Source organism: Mus caroli, chromosome 6 (genome assembly GCF_900094665.2).
Source record: "Mus caroli chromosome 6, CAROLI_EIJ_v1.1, whole genome shotgun sequence".
Classification (NCBI taxonomy): Eukaryota; Metazoa; Chordata; class Mammalia; order Rodentia; family Muridae; genus Mus; species Mus caroli.
In genome coordinates, this window is record NC_034575.1 from 109,104,860 (window position 1) to 109,121,812 (window position 16,953).

Consider the following 16,953-nt stretch of genomic DNA (forward strand, 5'->3'; position numbering starts at 1 on the left):
GGTGTCAGCGTTTAGAAGCTGATTATGGGATGGATCCCTGGATATGGCAGTCTCTAGATGGTCCATCCTTTCATCACAGCTCCAAACTTTGTCTATGTAACTCCTTCCATGGGGTCATTAACATTATTATGAACAGCAAACTGTAGGTTTTTATCATCAGCCCATTTCACAGATGAGGACTCTTGAGACTCCGAAAGATGAAAGGATCCGTTCTAGGTTACACAGCTGGCAAGGGGGAGAGCCAGGACTCTACCCTTGGCCTACAGCTCTTCACTCCTCTGCTACCTGTCTACTCAAGAACCCCTCAGCATCTGTCGTGCAGGAAAGGCCCCTGGAGATGCAGGATTTGGGGAAGATGGGCATTAAGGAGGGCTGCTTGGAGCACAGGGAAGATCTGCTGCCTGCCCGGGGGTGGGTGGGGGGTCCTACAGCTAGGTGGATCTGAGTTGGGAGTACCATACATGGAAAACAGGCTCTGTCACACACCGGAGGAGGCACAGGGTCCTCTTCATATTGAGCAGGAGCTAAAGCTGCATGTGGGACATAGTCAGGAGCAACTTAGGCTCTCAGTGTCTGGAAAGTGCTGGAACGTTAATATCCTAGCTTCTTAATTATGTTTCTATCTACTTAGTAGCTTCTGGAAAATTCTTTTCTGTACCACAGGAGCAGTAGGTTGATCCCACAATCTACTATGCACATATTTTTGTTGTTGATAGCTTGGCGAGCCTATTGAGTCACGGAGCCTTCAGGGCTTCTGTCACAAGGAAGCAAGTTTGTGTTCCCCACAATGCTGAGCCATAACCTCTGTAACAGCAGGCAAAATGCTCCTGAGTGTCACACAAGGCCACTGTCCTGGTCTGGACAGCAACCATGTATTGGACTGGATGGCTCATGGATTAAAGACTCAGGCCCCAGTTGGTGGGCCCAGTAACACAGGTGACAGATCAAAGGGGTTCTGTCCTGATCAGTGGATTAAGATTAAGTTACTACTGAAGCCATAATCTAAAGGTATTTCTGGGAAACAATGTTTAGGGGGGCCTGGTTGGAGGAACTAGGCTACTGGGGTGCATATTTGGGGCTTCATCTCTCCTGGGGCCCTTTCTGTGCTCTCTCTGCTTTCTGTCCACCATGAAGTGAGCAGCTATGTCAATGATACCATCTCTATGTGACACTACCTCACAGGCTCACAACAATGGAGCCAGCAGAGCACAGATGGAAACCTCTGAAATGGGGGCCAAAGCAAAGCTTCCCTTCTTCTAACGGAGCTTCTTCAGGGCAGGAGCAAAGACTCCGAAGTTAAGTTATCTGTGGTTTCTGTAAAGGACCTGTGTTTGGTTCCCAGTACCCATGTCTAGTGGTGTAAAACTGCCTGTAATTCCAGTGCCAGAGGATCCAAGGCATCTGGCCCTTTGTGGAAACCTGCACACACCACACACAGACACTTAAAATAAAAATTATAAAATTAAGTCTTTTTCTAAAAAGAAGTTGCTCCCTCGGGCATTTGCCATGGTGACAAGAAGCTAACCTACGCAGTCACTGGGGCCACATGATCAGTTTACAGCCTAGTCATCCCTAGTTGGCAGTAGCTGCACAGTGAGACATTGACTTCCAGGATTCCAACATCTGTCACAACACAGCATCTCAAGGTGATCCCATCTCCCCCTGCCCGCGTTTCATCCAGGAGGTGACCAGGCAACTCTTGTCCACAAAACATGGCGCCCAAGGCCTCTCACAGGCATTCCAAGCCACCTACAACACACTCAGGAGACCAATCTTCCCAATACCGAGACAAGGCCAAGATCTTCCCTAGCCTCGTGGGAATATGGCTCTTGATGGTGTGTGTGTGTGTGTATGTGTGTGTGTGTGTGTGTGTGTGTGTCACTGGACGGGAAGCTTTTATTCCAGGCTTAGAAGGCTGGGATCCCAGGACAGGCCATGTGGGTAACTTACTGCTTCCCCCTGGTGACTTGTTCTCTCCAAAGAAGAGGAAACGACAGAGACTTTCTATACCCTGATGGTATTGTCGGACGGCCTTTCTGCCCATGAATCTGCCCACTGCTTGCATGCCAGACTTTCTGGTCTCCCAGACAGTGACCAGGGGATGACATCCTGGGGTTAGAAAAGTGGGAATGAGGGGCTAAATCAGTAAGAAGCCCCCAGCCCATGTACACTCGAGGCTTTGTGTGCTGCGGACCAGGGTCTTTGGGGTACATTAGTGAGGCATCAACATATACAGTTAGCTCCATGCTGTCACGTGGACATCAGAGGGTGTTGGTCCTGTTTGAGAGAATATAGCCCTTTGTAGTACTCAAGAGTCTTAAAGTTGATGCCACTGTGACCTTGATGGCAGCAAGAGTCGGGTAGGCAACTGGAGTGATGGGTCCCATGATCTCTATGCAGAGGTTGCAGGGAGTGGTCAGTGGGAAGTGTGAGGACACAGTAAGCATCTAGTCAGCTTAGGCTACCTGGCTTCTACTTCTCATGAGAGTAGGAAACACTGGCCTGTGCCATCTTCCTACCAGCAAATGATGACACCTGCTCCAGTTTTAAGCCTTGGGTAGAAACTCCCCACCACATACATAGTGAAACATTCATTCACAAAACTGAGCTTGAAGTCTCCTAAGTGGATTCCAGAATCATTGCATTCAGAATCACACCAGCATGAACCCATGTGTGTCTGTCCCATGTCCCCGTGGGCAGCCAGAGGACACCAGGCTGTATGATTGCCTAGCCCACAAGTGACTTCAGTGTGTGTGTGTGTGTGTGTGTGTGTGTGTGTGCGTGTGCACTCCATCTTGCCTGGAGCTAAGAGATCTGCTGTATATTCCACTTTCCACTCTAGTGCTCTGAGAACCCAGAGGGCAAAGGGAGTGATCTAGGATGTTCTGCCAAGTCTGGTCCAGCCTTGGTAAACCTCACAGGCAGTATAACCTCTGCAGATGTCCCTCCACACAGTCCTGCTCCCGTCCTCACAGCATGGCATCATTGGTTCATCACGTTTATCAACCCTGCCAGGTTTATGATGACCAGGCAGGTAGCCACTGCAAAAGGTGCTCTGAGGTTTCATGGGTACCCTGGCCACAGCTTCGTGCTTCCATCAGTGAGGGTTGGAATGGGTGCAGCCACAGCATGGGTCCCAGGCTTTCCTTCTTCAGTCTTGGGGGGGGGAAGGAGCAGGGGAGCCCTGGCCTTACCAGTGTGACAAGGACATACATTCTGTCCCTCAGCGGCAGGGGACACATGTCTCCAAACTTTGAAGACGACAGGGATAAAGGTCTTGCCGGTTGACTACACAGGGGTCAGGGAGAAGATCAGCCTGACAGTGGCATCCCATCCAATCCCACAGGCCCACACCTGCAGCCTACCCCTGCCTTCTGCCTCCCTCCTGGCTCCTGAAACACCTTGCCCTTCACTCATGTTTTCACTGACTATGGGAGCCAGGGCTCTGCACACAAGAACATAAGATGAAAACAGGGGAGCCTGGGCAGTGCCCAGGAGCCAACCAGCTTCTCATCTCAGGGCTGGTGGAGAAGGGTTGGCTTCAGGCCTTAACAACCCTCAGACAGGGAGAACATGGGGGATTCAGCTGAATGCTGAAGGCCACAGGAGACCCAAAATCTTTTATTAACAAAGATTTCCCCCAAAGACAATGGTTCATTGATATCCTGACTTAACTCATAGAATTCCCATACCATCCAACAGATTTTAACACACCCCCAAGAATCCAACCAAACAAAAAACAAAAAACCAAGATAACAACAACAAAACCAAACTGAGGATGGGCAAAATACATGAAATGAGAGTTAGCAAGATCTTGATCATTAAACAATTTGGTCACTGGAATGAGAAGTAACAAGGCAGTGCCTGTCTAAGATAGAACACTGGAGGTGGTGGTGGTGGAGGTGGGGAGATGCACCTAGCCTTCTAGACACCTTCAGCAGGAGAGTTGACAGGGTCTATATGCAAGAAAATAACCCCACCCTGGGAACAGCCATATGACAGTGTTGGAGACAGCAAAGTCTGACAAGCAGACAGATGGGGACAGTGCTCATCACCACTAGCCACACTGGAAAAATCCAAGCTTCATGGGACTCAAGTGTGGCTGCCCACAGAGTCCACAGGGACTGGCTCTTGGACCTCTGTGAAACCTCTGTGAAGGTGAGAGGTCAAGAGTACTCAAGCTCATTTTATAAAATGCTGAGGTACTTCATGTATTATCAGGGACCCTGTGCAATCTCCTTCTATTGCCTCTATACTTAGAACACCTAATTGTTAATGTTATATGTGGCCAGGGTTCTAGCTTCCTTTCCACTGTTGTGATAAAATATCCTGATAAAAAGCAAACTAGGAGGAAGGCTTGATTCAGTTTACAATTCCAGATAATAGTCCAATGTGGGAGAGGAAAGGCAAGGCAGGAACTCAAGCAGGTAGCCACACATCACATCCTCAGTCAAGGTCAGGGAGACATGAAGGGAGACAGAATAGATGCAGCCCTATTTGCTTGACTCACCTAGCTTTCTCCAGTGTTGCACTGTTCAGGATACCTTATCTAGGGAATGGTGCCACCCATAATGGACTGGATCTCTCTACATCACTTAGCATTCAAGCCAATCCCTCACAGACATGCTCCCAGGTCAAGCTGCAGTAGATGCTTTCCCATTAAAATTCTTCCCAAGGGATTCTAGGTGGTGGAGAGTTGACAGTTCAGACCAGTCAACAAAGCTAGGAATTGTCTCTATTGGGAGCACTTATGTAAGTCACCAGTGCAGAGACCATATATGGATTTTAGGGAAGTGATTAGCTCATGGGAGCTCCAACCTCACCATTAAACCATTGATGGATTCATAATCTGATGATGTTACCTAGCGATGGGAGAAAACAGGCCATACAACCTAGTTAGCAGAAGAAAGTCACTTGAAGGGTATACTTTGTCTCTTGTCACTTCTCTTACTATGCCATCACGAGAGAATCTTTGCTCCATCATATTAACCTTATCATCTTGAGCCTAAAGCAGTAGGTCCAACTGAACATGGATTGACATCTCACAAACTGTGTGTCAAACAAGTCCTTTATGATTTAAGATGAGTCCTCAGTTGTTTTGTCAGTAAAAAAAAAAAAAAAAAAAAAAAGCCAGATAGAGAAATTGGTACCAAGAGTGGGGTTGTGTCTGGGTGATTACCCAGGAATGTGGTCCAGAAGCCTCTGGGTCGGTTTGCAGAAGTTTAGAAAGTTATAGAAGAGTTGGCTAGAAAGTTATTTAGGCTCAAGGGGTGTGATGTCAGAATGCTGGCAGGAATTCAGTCAAGTGCTTAGATTTCAGATGAAAACAGGTGTCAATTTGACTAGAAGTCACTCCTGTTACATTCTGTAAAAGAACTTATGCATACTGTCCATGTCACGAGCTTTTGTAGGAAACTGAATTGAAAGGCAACACACTAACATGATGGAGGAAATTTCAAGGATTTGGAATAGCAATGGTTGCTTTTGGCTAGTTTTAGCCAGGTTTATAGTGGGAATCAGGAGTGAAAAAGCAGAGAAGAAGGATTAAAAACCTTGCCAGAAAGGAAGAGTGGAACTATTTTGTTCCACTAAGGATTAGAAGGATTAGGAGGTATGGCCTTATTGGAGGAAGTGTGTCACTGGTGATGGGCTTTGAGGTTCTCTCTCTCTCTCTCTCTCTCTCTCTCTGTGTGTGTGTGTGTGCATGTGTGCACATGTGCACATGTGCATGTATCAGCATACAGCTCTCACCTACCTCTCCAGCACCGTGCCTGCTATGTCTGTTGTCAAGCTCCCCACCACGTGATAATGGACTAAGCCTCTGAAACTATAAGCCAGCTGCAACTAAATGTTTTCTTTTATAAGAGTTGCCTTGGCTATGGTGTTTCTTACACAGCAATAGAACAGTGGCTAAGACACAAGTTGGTACCAAGGCAAGAGGCATTGCTGTGCCAGGCCTGGCCTGGCCATGCTGCTTGTTGGCAGAATCTAGACTTTGTATCAGGAAAGCAGTGAGCACTGTAATCAGAGAATAATGAGCCCTCCTAGAGGGAACTTGGAGGAGAGTACTGCTGAGAACAATGTGGCCCCATCTCATGAGGTTTAAGGGAGAGGATGACGGATAGTAGTAAGTGGCCTAGAGACTATATTGTGATATTTTGACAGAGTGTGGCTGCTTTTTGCCCTTGTCCTAAAAATTCACTGGAGGCTTAATTGAAGCATTTGGATTAATGGCATTGACAGAGGAGATCTCAAGACAGCCTAGTATTGACTGGGTCACATGGTTGCTAGTAATCACTCATATGCAGATCTATAATGAAAAGGAACAAGCTGAGCAAGGAAAAGTGCAAAATAAAGTCTGAGGAGAAAAAGAGCACCAGGAAAAAAATTTTTTTTTGTAGTCAAGTTCTGTGTTCAAATAGATAAGAAGTTTAAAGGAAAGCCTGATGCTGAATGGAGTGAAGGAAGTGGGGACTGCAGGACAAGACCCTGCCCAGCTAAGCTTCCAACCTGTAAACGGGAATCAAAGGAGAGCTTAGCTAGTGAAGGAAACAATCCACAGCAGAAAGCCGATGCAGCCCCAGCCGGCAGAACTCGGCAGCTTCGGTCAGTCCTTCCTGTGGCTTTATCAACTGAGGAACATTCAAAAGAGGGTCCCACTGCCATGTTGCTCATTCCTTTCTCTTTGGTTAACTCCAGCCAGGTGCAAGAGCTTTTTGTTCCTGAACATATCCAAGCTCCTTGTGTGACAGAAATGTAGTCTGGGCTGGGTGTGGGGGTTGGATGCTTCTTCTTGTTGCTGCTTGTGGCATTATGATGCTCCCAGCCTAGTTCTTGGGTTTCCCAGGATGCCTTGTGAAGGAACCCTGCTGCAGCCATATGAAACACAGAACTCTGCCAAGTTGGCAGAAGACACAGGTATCCCTCAGTACTCATGGTGGACTGTTGCCATGGCATCCTGAGGCTTCCAAACCTGAGTATGCTGAAGGCCCTTACACAAAATTGTGCAGTCCTTCAACAGAGCTTCTTCCACGCATTATTGTTGTTATTGTTAGCGTGTGTACATGCTCACATGTATGTGCATGTGTAGGCACATGTGGAAGTGTGTACACAGGCATATGGAGGACAGAGATCAACACTAGGTGTCTTCCTTTATTGTTCTCCACACTATTTTTTGTTTGTTTGTTTTGTTTTGAGATGGTCTTTCCCTGAACCTGGAGCTCACTGACTTGGCTAGAATGTCAGGACAGCAAGCCCTAAGGACTGTCCTGCCCCTTTGTCCTAGTGCTGGGATTAGGGACACATACTGCTATACCTGACTTTTTATGTGGCAACTGGAGATGCAAACTCAGGGCCCTTTGCTCAACAAGCTCTTCACCCACTAAGCTCTCTTCTCAGCCTCCTATCATATACTTTAAATAATCTCTGATTATTTCCTTACAATTTTTCTAAGTATAAGAACCATTTATAATTTGCATATAAGTATGCAAATTATATAAATGGTGGTATATAAATGCAAATTATATAAATAGTAAATGCCATATAAATAGTGGTAGGCAGTCATGACAAGAGGGGAATCTGTTTATGTGAGAGCCATCATGGTTTCCTTTCAAATACTTTCTCAAGGGTGGTGAAGATGGATCAGTGGGTAAAGGAACTTGCCACCAAGACTAAAGAACTGAGTTTAATTCCCAGGACCCATATGGAGAAAGGAGAAGACCAATTCCTACCAGCTGTCCCTGGCATTTGCACACATGTTGTGGCACATGCATACACACACACACACACACACACACACACACACACACACACACATACACATACACACAAACAAACACACACACAAACAAACAAACAAACAAACAAAATACATGGGATTGCAAGCTTGTACAACCACTCTGGAAATCAGTCTGGCGGTTCCTTAGAAAATTGGACATAGTACTACCGGAGGATCCAGCAATACCCCTCCTGGGCATATATCCAGAAGATGTCCCAACCAGTAAGAAGGACACATGCTCCACTATGTTCATAGCAGCCTTATTTATAATAGCCAGAAGCTGGAAAGAACCCAGATGCCCCTCAACAGAGGAATGGATACAGAAAATGTGGTACATTTACACAATGGAGTACAATTCAGCTATTAAAAAGAATGAATTTATGAAATTCCTAGCCAAATGGATGGACCTGGAGGGCATCATCCTGAGTGAGGTAACACAATCACAAAGGAACTCACACAATATGTACTCACTGATAAGTGGATATTAGCCCAAAACTTAGGATACCCAAGATATAAGATACAATTTGCTAAACGCATGAAACTCAAGAAGAATAAAGACCAAAGTGTGGACACTGTGCTCCTTCTTAGAATTGGGAACAAAACACCCATGGAAGGAGTTACAGAGACAAAGTTTGGAGCTGTGACGAAAGGATGGACCATCTAGAGACTGCCATATCCAGGGATCCACCCCATAATCAGCTTCCAAACGCTGACACCATTGCATACACTAGCAAGATTTTGCTGAAAGGACCCAGGTAGAGCTGTCTCTTGTGAGACTATGCCGGGGCCTAGCAAACACAAGAGTGGATGCTCACAGTCAGCTATTGGATGGATCACAGGGCTCCCATTGGAGGAGCTAGAGAAAGTACCCAGGGAGCTAAAGGGATCTGCAACCCTNTAGGTGNAACAACATTATGAACTAACCAGTACCCCGGAGCTCTTGACTCTAGCTGCATATGTATCAAAAGATGGCCTAGTAGGCCATCACTGGAAAGAGAGGCCCATTGGACACACAAACTTTATATGCCCCAGTACAGGGGAACACCAGGGCCAAAAAAATGGGAATGGGTGTGTAGGGAAGTGGGGGGGATGGTATGGGCGACTTTTGGGATAGCATTGGAAATGTAATTGAGGAAAATACGTAATAAAAAAATTAAAAAAATAAAATACAAAAAAATACAAATATTTTCACTTCCTAGTAGGGTAGGTTGGACCAGAAGATTCAGGATGATGCCAACCTCATATTTTTCATGGGTGACTGGGAACCTTAGCATACAGCCTTTCCTATAGACGACACTGAATTCCACCCCTTTGGAACGCTGTCTTTAATAACAGCAAGGAAGCAGAAAGGCTGGTATCTGAGGGCGTTGACACTTAGGATCTGGGGAAACTGCCTTCTCAGAGACAATGACAACCTGGCTGAAATCAATAGCTTCTGTAGACAAGGGTAGTTGTGGATCTTTCCCTCTGTACTGGGGCTCCCTGAGAAGACACGGTGGTTACAATGGCCCTGGCATCTGAATTGCTTTGTTCCTTAAATGCTCCCCACCTGAAACCCCTTTGTGTTTCCTTATTTCACCCCAAATACAGCATCCTGGAGACATAGCTGAAGGTCTTTCACCATCCCAGGTCATCCTCCAGGCCAGAGCTCCAAGGCTCCCTACTTCTATATGCCTTGTTTGCCAGATCTTAGGTTCCATTGCTTGTCCCAGGCATGCCATGAGTCTGATCATTTCTTGAGAATGCAGGGCCCTGGGATGGGGGGGGTGCCCTTCTGCATCCCTAAGGTACCACCCACCCAGGAGACTCAGTACACAGGCTGAGTAAATTGGAGAAAGCAGATGAGTCGGAGAATGAGAACAATCTGCAGAAATGTTTCTTGACAGCATAATAAAGGACGAGCTGGAGGAAAACCAGCAAACCCCCCATCCATCATCACTCCAGGATCAAGCTTCTCCTGTGTGCAGAGCCCTGCTCAGGGCTGGTGAGGCACCCTGCCTGCTCCCCCTCCTGAACTAACAGGCAAGACAACACTCACCTTGCACAATAGCACCAGGCACGAAGCACCCTCCTGCACAACATCAGAGGCACAGCAGGATGCGGTTAATTGCCAGGTGAGGGAAACATTAACTACAAAGGGGAATGGTTCCATGCCATGATGCAGGAAAGCGTGGGGCTCTGAGTGAGGAAGGAGTCTTCTGAGAGCAAGGATGCAGGAAGGAAAAGGATGTGGAGTATATCTGGCCCGAGGGAAGGGTGGTACCTAACTTTCTGAGAGCAAGGATATAAGATGCAGGGTGTAGAAAGGCTTCGCCAGGCAGACAAGGGAGAGACCTTAGCTTCAGGGGAAATGGACTCAGGTATGCTCAGGGTCTTTGCTTGGCAGGTGGGATGGCCAATAGGAGCTCTGACTTCTTATGGTGTTTTTCTTTCTCTCCTGATCATCTACATTCAAAACTTGCCATTTGCGGAAGTTGAGTCTCAGAATACAGAAATCAAAGGATGGGTGGCACACTGCCATGTCACATCAGCAACTATGAGGCGGCAGGGAAGAGGGATGTGGAGAGGGCACTAGGTTGTCCCTAGAAGAGATGTAGGCTCAGCTGAAATTTCAGAGGATGAGTGAGAGCAGGTTTGGATGTAGAGGCCTCCTGCAGAGGGGCCAGATGGGAAGGCAAGGAGAGGGCACGACGGGCCAGGCAGTGAAGGTGACATCTTTTAATCTAGTCGAAAAGAGATGACAGGAAGTCATTGTGGTTGAATAGAAAGGGGACAGGAGGTGAATAGGGGACAAAAGGGGCAGAGAGGAAGGAAAGCTGTCACAAGGAGGGTGGGCAACCTCTGTAGAGGTGCTAGGATGAAGGACAGATGGCAAGCTTACAAGCATCTCTTGTTCCGGGATGCTCAGATTTGGCTCTCCGATGTGTCCTGAAAGATGCGTGCATGGAAACATGGAGGTGGGAGAAGAGGGGAGAATTTGGGAGCATCAGGAAATGCAAACTTCAAGGAGACCGCTGAAAGCAGCTTGGCAGGCAAGGATGCCAGCCCAGGCACTGCCGGCTCAGTGGCATCTCAGAGCCAGTCAGGTATCTGGGTGGACAGGGGTGTCCAGTTCTTCTTCCTACAATTCTGAACCAATTTAGGAAGGGCTGTTGGTGTATGTGACAAGCACTCTAGCATGTCATGGTCCATGTCTCGCTGGCCAGTCCATCTGTCTTTCTTTTCTCTGTTGCTGGGATAAACATGCGCAAAAGCAGTGTAAGGGGGAAAGGGTTTATTATGCACACAGTTTGAGAGTAAAGTCCATCATAGTGGGGAAGCCACAGCCATGGGACCCCGAGGCAGCAGATCTTTCTTGTTTTTACACAGTCTAGGATCCCAGCCTAGGGAATGGTCACACCCACAATGGGCAAATCTTTCCACTTTAATTAACAGAATCAAGATAATCCTCTTTGGTGATTCTAAATCTCGTCAATTAACAATTAAGATAAGGCCCCCTCACCATCCTCAAGCAGAAAAAAACCTCACGTATTTTTAAATATGAGTTTGAAACCCTTATGAGAGCTTCTGTCTACCCATGAAGCCTAGCCAGGGAACTGAGACACATCACTAGGCTCACACAAATAGCATGACCCCACCTTGGGGAAGGTTGGCTGGTTCAAGAGTTAGCATCTGACACAAACTAGATGCTAGTCGTTTGAATGAGAATGGCAGCCATAGGCTCATATATGTGGATACTTGGTTCTTACTTGGAGGAAGTATCTTAGAAGGGTTAGAAGCTGTGACCTAGTGTCACCATGGGATAGACTTTTAGGTTTCAAAAGACACCATTCCCAGTTAAATCTCTGTCTCCTGGTTGTGTCTCCAACACAGCTCCTCTGGGAAACAGTAGATAGTCCTGGAAAATCTTATGGAATTATCACATGACAGTCTAGAATATGCACTCAAAGGACAGAAAGATGGCACTATAATAGATTGGAGGTGAAGGCCTTTTAAATTTGATTTTAGTCCAGACTTGTCCTCAAACTTGTGGCTCTCCTGTTGCATCCTTTCCTGTGCTGGGGTTTTCAGCATATACCATATCTGCTGTCAGAAGCATTATTCATAACAGCCCCAATTTAGGAACAACTTTGTTTTTACACACACACACACACATACATATGCATATACATAAGCATCTACGTGTGTGTGTGTGTGTGTGTGTGTAGCACTATTAGGAGGTGTGGCCTTGCTGGAATAAGTATGTCACTGTGGGGGTGGGCTTTGAGGTCTCATATGTTCAAGCTATGCCCAGCATGATACATGTCTCCTGCTGCCTATGGAATTCTCAGGCCCTTCTCCAGCACCATGCCTGCCTGCATACTGCCATGCTTCTCGCTATGATGATAATGGACTAAACCTCTTAAACTGTAAGCCAGCCCCAATTAAATGTTTTGCTTTATAAGAATTGCCAAGGTCACCATGTCTCTTTACAGCAATGAACCCCTAACTAAGGCACAAGAGTAAAAACACTGCATGATCCCAGTTCTGTGGGGTCTCAGGAGCAGTCAGTTCCATAGTGACAGAAGGCAAAAGGCAGATGCTGAGAATTTTTGATGATGAGTGGGTTTCAGGGTTTTAGATGGGATGGCTGCACAGTGTGCATGTATAGTTTATGCCCCAGAACTGAACACCTAAAATGGTTAAGATGATGAATTTTATAGTCTGTGTATTTTACCACACTTAATGACAATCAAAACCAACACACACACAGGGAAGTTCTTTTGTAGTTTTTCAAGGGATTTTTCTCAGTAAGCATTTCTCAACCTAGCACCCTGAGCAACAGGCCAGCTATGGGGCCTCCCTGGGTGTGTAACCAGCTAGCCAGGCAGGTCACTGCTGACCTCTGTCTAGTGAGTATGTCACATGGCTAGGAGGCAGCTTCTGTCACAGGGCAAGGGACACCTTTTCTCCTGACTGGGGACATTTTTGTCTGAAATGTATAAGGCCTGGTCTTTATCAGCTGTGGCATAAACTGTATCTTTGCCACATATGATAGAGACGTGCCAGAAGGGGAAGAAGGGTGTTGCAGCCTGGCCATGGGGTTGGAAACAGGACAAAACTAGAATATGGTTAGTCACACTCTCCTTAACCTCCATGTGGCATGTTCAGCTGCCTTCCAGGCTGGTCCCAAGGAAATTTCCAGAATGTTTTGCCAAGGGCAGGACCATAGAACTATGTACCTAACTAGCAATGGCTTCCCACAGCTAGTATCAACCCTTGCTGCCCCTAGCTCAGCTTTGGTGTGCGCTTTCTATCTAGTCCTCTGTCCTCTCTCCCGACATGGCAGCTATGGAGGAAACAGGCTTGGCAGGCACCCAGACTTCCTGAAGGCAGTCTCCACTCACTGCCTTCTTGGCACATCCTGATGACATCACTTCCTCTTTTTCATTCAGTGCTTAGGCTATTCTGTAGCCTGGCACACCCTTTGTTCTCTGCACAAGCATTTTCTTGGCTGAGTCATTCATGCATGACATCCACTTTGCCTTCGGGGGGCGGGGGGCGTTTGGGGAGGGGCTTCCTGGATACTTTGGGTGAGATAGGACTGAACCTCTCCTTTCCTGGGGCTTCTCTACACAGCACCAACCCTGCCTCACTCAATACCTCCATACTGGAGGCCAGAATGAACTATGGCCTAGCACCTTATTCATTTCTCACACCAAGCCTTGGGGCAAGCATTAGTACTAGCCCCAGTTTATAAATGGGAGTGCTGGAACGCAGATTGGTGAGAAACAGTCTACCTAAGGCCACAGACACTGAGGGTGGAGCTAGGATTTAGATCTCGGCAGCCAGACAACAAAGTTGCACCTGGAATTCTTGATGATGGTGTCTGTGGGTCTGTCTCCTTCACTGTGTTGAGTGTCTTTGGGGACAGTGTGCTGTCTGTCTGATAACTCAGCATCTAATTAGAACTACAGCTAAAAGATGTGTGACTATTAATTTTAATTGTCAACTTGAGATCTAGAATTGACTGCAAGATAGCCCATAGGGGAAGATCTTGATTAGTTTGAGCTGGGAAGATCCCTCCCCCCACTGTGGGCGGCACCATCCCCTGGGCTGAGGTCCTAGACTGTGTGAAAAAGAGAAAGCAAGGTGAGCCCAGGCATCCATTTCTCTCTGCTTCTGGACTGTGGATATACAGTGACATCTCCCTCATGCTCCTGCGTCGATGACTTTCCCATCGCTATGAACCATGTGTAACCTTGAGCTATGAACGGTAAGCCGATTCTCTCTTGTTAATTTTGGTAAATATTTATTCAATGACTGAGTAACTTGAGCGGAGGTGACAATGCCATTTGAGGATCTTACAGAATAATACAAGACTTCAGAGGAGATGGGGCAAATGCCACAGGGGAGAGAGGTGGTCAGAAGGCTGCCTGTAGAGGGCAGGTCTTAAAAGAAGGGTCTTAGTCGGGTGCTACTAGGATAAGAGCAGGGAAATTATTCCCCAGAGGACAGAGGCTCAAGGGAGATCCACGGACCCTGCTTTCTGCTGTGTGTATTTATCTTATGCCATCTGGGGCAGAAGTTTCTAGAAGGAAAGTGGTAAATAAATGCCAGGAATTTTGCAGCAGGGTTCTACAGTCTCCATGGCATATTAGAATCCCCCAGGTAGCTGCTATTTAAAAAAAAAAAAAGCAAGCATATTCTGCCATTCCCCAGAGACCAGAGGCTGGGCCAGGGAATCTGCATTTTCACAACATGGGACAACCTGACAAAGCCACAAAGACAATTAGAGAAATGTGGCCACAGAGACTGTGGTGTGGTCCCCACGAATACAAAAGGAGTATAAGCCACAGGGAGAGGAGTTCTGAATGATGCAAGGCTGGGTCCGTGTCTCCTTCACACATCAAACCTCTTTGAGGTCAGGAGCACCAAGGGAGCAGGGACACTTAGGATGGCCCTTGCCATGCAGAGCACTTGCCATGATTGGTGCTCTTCCCTCCCCTCCTTGCCACCAACTGAGGTGAGGACCTTAAGCAGTAGCTTCCTGTTAGCTCAAAGGATTAGGTCCAAATGCCTGAGCTTGGCAACCAAGGCCTCTGGCCATCTAGCTCCCTCCCAGTCTTTGACATGCACCAGTCTACATATGCAACAGTCAAGGACAGTTGCTTTCACCAGCATGCGCTGTCCTCGGGCATTGCTAAGGGCAGCTAGGGTAGAGGGAAGGGAACAAGGTCCTCACCCTCAGATCACTCACAGGACAGTTGGAAAAGTGAGGCCAAGACAACAAGGAATACATGTGACTGGAGTTGTCACAAGGATTTAAAAGAAGCAGTCCATCAAGGCCATGTCCTGGGTGTGACTTTTAGCACACGTGACATCAACTGAGCCTCCAAGGACAAGATGCTAGCTATCCCTGGAAGTAGGGCACAAGGCCAGGGGTGAGGCAACTAGACTCGAAGCCAGCATGGTTTTGCCCCTCTTCCCCATGAGGGTATCACATCACCGTCCCTATGGGGGATACAGCTTGTTAACAACATAACAGCTCTGAGGTCCCTACATATACTACCCCCTCACACACAACACACATCTCTTCCATCAGTGCAAAGCTCCCCTCCCTGACCAAGTCTGGGCCTCTGAGCTAGTCCCAGAGGCCAGGTTCAGCTGTCCTGGTAACACCAGGCACCCCCCAGCACTCCCATTCCCAGAGTCCTTGGTCATGGGACTCGGCTTGCAGGCAGGCTAAACTCTGCTGGCCCCAGCAGCTTTGCTGGAAATTAAGCACTAATCCTGGTCACCAAAACACATGTGAGCCGCAAGCCGGGCACTGGGTTTTAATAGGCTTGTTCTCAGAGAGGCAATCAGGCTGTCAGAGACACACGCACGACTGCATGGGCTCCCTATGGGAGGAGGAAGAAACAGGGACTCTCAAGCAGTGTGGGAGAGGAGCTGGTCTCTTCCTTCTGCAATCCGACCAATCCTTTCCACTCTCCCCATCCCAGAAGGCAGTGTGCATGTGCACACAAAGGATGGAGCCAGGACCCTGGAGATATCGAAATAGTCCTTTTATCCTTTCTGTATCTCTTGCACCCAAGCTGCCCTCATTCTCAGCCCATTCTTTGTCCCCTGTTACTGCTGCCCTCCTCCAACCCCAGTCACTGGCACCTCTCTCTTGGGCTTGCCATCTAGTCTGCCGACAACATAAATCCATCACCTCCCATACCTGCCCCTCCAACCTCCCTTTGCAGTAGAGATTGAAAAGAGGAACCCTACATTCAGTTCTCACCCACTCTACCCAATGTCCTGACCACATTGCTGACCTGGGCTTCTGTCCTTACTGTCAGAGAAACCCAGGGAGGTTTCCTGAGGAGGGAAGGGACTACCAGGGCTGTTTGAAGGGTCCATTCTATCCCATTTCAAGGAGAAAGGAAGCAAAAGTCAGGGAACTTTAAAGACTTGCTTTATGTGTTTAAAAGTCCAGTTGGCAGTTGCTTACAACTTTCCTACTGGACACAACAGTCCTGGGCTGCCCACCTTGGGTCCTTGGGTGCTGGTTCTCCAAAGACATTTACAGTTATTCCATATACTGATGACCTGGTATTTGTGCAGAGGCTAAGCACAGTTTCCTGGGTACTTTATGTCTACCTAATACTATATAAAGAATCTGTAGGTTGCTGGGCTGTAAGAATAGCAAGGAAAAAGCCTGTCCATATTGAGTACAGACTTCTTTTGGTTTCAGCTATATTCTGCCTGAGCTTGGTTAGATCTGTGGGTGCAGAGCCTTCGTGTGTGTAGGAGGACTGTAGCTAGTGGTAAGGGGCTGTAGGTGAGGGGGGATTGGATGCTTCCCCCCTCTCTGCACCCTTCCCAGCCAGTTCTAAAAGCAGAGCCTCTGGGGGAGGCAGCCAGAGGACTGTGGCTCGCCCTGGGAGGAAAGCCTGAAGTCTGTACCCCAGTGCTTGCCACAGACCTCTATTCCACTCTTCCTGACAAGCCTCTCCAGCTCTGTCTGATGTGTTCCCTTTATATAGGCTGAATATCATTTGCCGAAGGAACAGAAAAGTGAGTTGATAAACAACGCTTCCCCATGCCCCTTGAGCACACATGTGTGGACACACACACAAACACACATGGCCTTGTATGCATGAACGCATGTGCACATACACATACACAGAGAGAGAGAGAGAGAGAGA

At 47.5% G+C, this 16,953-nt stretch overlaps 1 protein-coding gene and 1 long non-coding RNA gene across 12 annotated transcripts in view; one reads left to right on the top strand and one right to left on the bottom strand.

Moving 5' to 3' along the window:
• Positions 1 to 16,953, bottom strand: part of Atp2b2 (ATPase plasma membrane Ca2+ transporting 2) — a 301,832-nt gene that overhangs the window by 251,488 nt on the left and 33,391 nt on the right. The gene's annotated exons all lie outside the window — the stretch shown is intronic.
• LOC110295900 overlaps positions 13,955 to 16,953 on the top strand; it is a 46,162-nt gene continuing 43,163 nt past the window's right edge. The window contains exon 1 of the long non-coding RNA XR_002378133.1: positions 13,955 to 14,033. This is a non-coding gene — a long non-coding RNA (uncharacterized LOC110295900). The remainder of the gene's footprint in view (positions 14,034 to 16,953) is intronic.